Below are 3,332 nucleotides of genomic sequence, written 5' to 3' on the forward strand. Positions count from 1 at the left end.
TTCTTTCTTCTTCTTTTTTTTTTAATCAATAAAATATTAAAAAAAAAAAAAACTCAGCTGAACTAAATGACACTACACTTTTTATTTATTAATATTTTTATCTTTTATTTAAATTTTTTTCTTTATTTTCTTTGGGGTTTTTTGTTTGTCTTTATTTTTTTGCATTATTTTTTCTTCATTCTATTTTTATTTTTTATTATTTTACCTTATTTTACAATTTTTTTTCTAATTTTTTCCTTTTTTCTCTTTCTTTTCTTCTTCTTTTTTTTTTCACCTTGTCACACCACTGATTGAAGCAAACCAACACAACACGCTGCCACTTTACCCAAAAGTGGTGTTTTTCCTTTGCCCTTTCTTGACGGCACAGTGGGTCATCAGCAAAAGTGCTTTTTCTTTCTTTTCTTCTTATCCACTCATCCTCTTTCTACATCCCCTATACTGAACAGAGGCTCTCCCAATTTTCATTCAATTCCTTAACCTTACTTTCTGTGTATAAGCTCTGCCTCTATAGATTCTGCCCCCACCCTCTTTTCTGGTTGTTTGTTGTTTGCATTATTTGGTTTATCTGTTTGTTCAGTGGTGCTTTCTCCCCATATATATATTTTTTCTTATTCTTTTTCTTTTGTCTCTTACCATTTTTTCTTTCCTCAATATCATTTTGCTCTCTTTTCTCTCCCCTAATTTTCTTTTCTCTGGTGGTCACTTATGTTGGGGTTATCGGTGTTGTGAGTACATTCGTGTTTTGTTCCCTTTGTGTCATGTCTTGTCGAGTTATATTTTGTGCTCTTTGGTCAACATGGTAGAGAGTGAACCACATAACCAGACACCCTGAAAAGACACTCCATCCTCTAATGGAAAAATAACACTCAAGATCCAACTATACCAAGAGAACCCAAATATCCTAAGTAGGAGCCATCCCTAGATTGCCCAGCCCAGAAGACAAGAGAGATTGCACCATGCCTGGTTGTGGACACAAATTCAACAAATCTGGGTGGCATAGCAGTTTGATCTGATACTTAGAGATAATCACAAAGACACAGCTAAAATGGGAAGACAAAAAAACAACCCGCATTCGAAAGAAAAGGAGGAATCACCAGAAAAAGGAAATAAATGAAATGAAGGCAAGCAATTTGTCAGAGAAAGAATTCAGAGCAATGGTTATAAGGACACTGAAAGGATGAAAGACAAATTCAACAACATGTGTAAGAATGAAGAGGAAATGAAGAGGAATCAAGAGGAAGTGAATAATGATATACCCACAATAAAGAACACAATGGAGAAACCAAGATGGCGGCATAGGTAAACACTGGAAATTGCTGCCTCTCACAACCACTTCAAAAATACAACTAAAAGTCAAAACGGACATCATCCAGAACCACAGGAAGACTGGCTGAGTGGAAATTCTATAACTAGAAAGAAAGAGAAAAGCACACTGAGACTCAGAGGAGGTGCGAAGTAAAGTGAAGAGGTACAGAGGCACACTCAGAAAGGGCTGGCAACTGAGGACACGGTTGTCTTTTTCAATCGGGGGGAGTCACAAGCTCCCGACTGCTCTGAACTCCAGTTCCAGGTGAGTGTCTGGGGACCCAGACTCATACGGGGAGAAATTGGACTGTCTGGCATCAGGCAAAACTCGAGGGCGGCTTTCTCTCAGAGGTGCTTGCAGCGATTACCACGGGACACTGAGACCCCAGCCTCTTAGGGCAGAGCTGAGGATCAGCCATAGCTGTTTGCTCCGCCCTGTTGATTCCCTGAGACCCCGCTCCACCCAAGCTGTGCACAGAGGCTTTTGCATATGAATGGCCTGGCCCTTTGCAATCTGAAAATTACCTAACAAACTGCAGCTAGGTCAGAGAGACCCAGAACATCCAAAAGAAGGCCCAAGGCCCCACAGCAGCTTGCATTGCTTCACAGCTGGGCCTCATCTGGGCACCTCCAAACCCCAAACAAAGAAGAGGAATCTGCAGATCTCTCCATAGCTCCTGCTGGGTAGCCTCAGGCAGAGGCTAAATTAGCACCTCCTTAGAGATCCAAGAGCCAGTGTACCCAGTGGTCAGAGTAGGAACATCCAGATTACAACTCCTCAGATCCATAAGGGACACACTTAGGGGGCAGACTCAGTGAGCACCAAAGCCCCACTGAAGCAAGTCTTGTCCCAGAAGGGTGTCTCCAGCACAGAAGTTCTCCCACTGCAGACACAGCTGATTCTCACAGCCAATTGGCCTGGAGGTCAATTCCTCCCAGTGATACCTACAACAATCAAGGCTTAACTACAACAAGACTGTGCACAAAGCCCACAAAGGGGTGCACCAAGAGTGTCCACCTCAGGTAATTGGGGCGGCTGAGCAACTGGGCCCTATAGGACACCTAGCACAGAAAGCCACTCTATCAACACAGGGAAGCAGCCAAAATGCAGAGACAAAGAAACAGGTCACAAATGACAGAAATGGAGGAAAGCAAACTACTAGATATAGAGTTCAAAACCACGGTTATAAGATTTTCCAAGAATTTTCTAGAAACCGCCGATAAATTTAGTGAGACCCTCGATAAATCTAGTGAGACCCTCGAGGATATGAAAAAGGACCAACTAGAAATTAAGCATACACTGACTGAAATAAAGAATATCATACAGAGATCCAACAGCAGACTAGAGGATAGCAAGAATCAAGTCAAAGATTTGAAATATGAAGAAGCAAAAAACACCCAACCGGAAAAGCAAAAAGAAAAAAGAATCCAAAAATATGAAGATAGTGTAAGGAGACTATGGGACAACTTCAAGTGTACCAACATCTGAATTAAGGGGGTGCCAGAAGAAGAGAGAGAGCAAGATATTGAAAACCTATTTGAAGAAATAATGACAGAAAACTTCCCCTACCTGGTGAAAGAAATAGACTTACAAGTCCAGGAAGCACAGAGAATCTCAAACAAAAGGAATCCAAAGAGGACCACACCAAGACACATCATAATTAAAATGCCAAGAGCAAAAGACAAAGAGAGAATCTTAAAAGCAGTAAGACAAAAACAGTTACCTACAAGGGAGTACCCATACGACTGTCAGCTGATTTCTCAACAGAAATATGCAGGCCAGAAGGGAGTGGCAAGAAATATTCAAAGTGATGAATGCCAAGAACCTACAACCAAGATTACTTTATCCAGCAAAGCTATCATTCAGAATTGAAGGTCAGATAAAGAGCTTCACAGATAAGAAAAAGCTAAAAGGAGTTCATCACCACCAAACCAGTATTATATGAAATGCTGAAAGGTATTCTTTAAGAAGAGGAAGAAGAAAAAGATAAAGATAAAAATTATGAACAACAAATACATATCTATCA

The 3,332-nt window shown here is 40.6% G+C and overlaps 1 pseudogene; it reads right to left on the bottom strand.

The window, feature by feature from the left end:
- Positions 1-273: 273 nt before the first annotated feature.
- LOC111825333 lies at positions 274-393 on the bottom strand (annotated as a pseudogene).
- Between the last annotated feature and the right edge of the window lie 2,939 nt (positions 394-3,332).

This window comes from Myotis lucifugus, unplaced genomic scaffold (assembly GCF_000147115.1).
Source record: "Myotis lucifugus unplaced genomic scaffold, Myoluc2.0 scaffold_21, whole genome shotgun sequence".
Taxonomy (NCBI): domain Eukaryota; kingdom Metazoa; phylum Chordata; class Mammalia; order Chiroptera; family Vespertilionidae; genus Myotis; species Myotis lucifugus.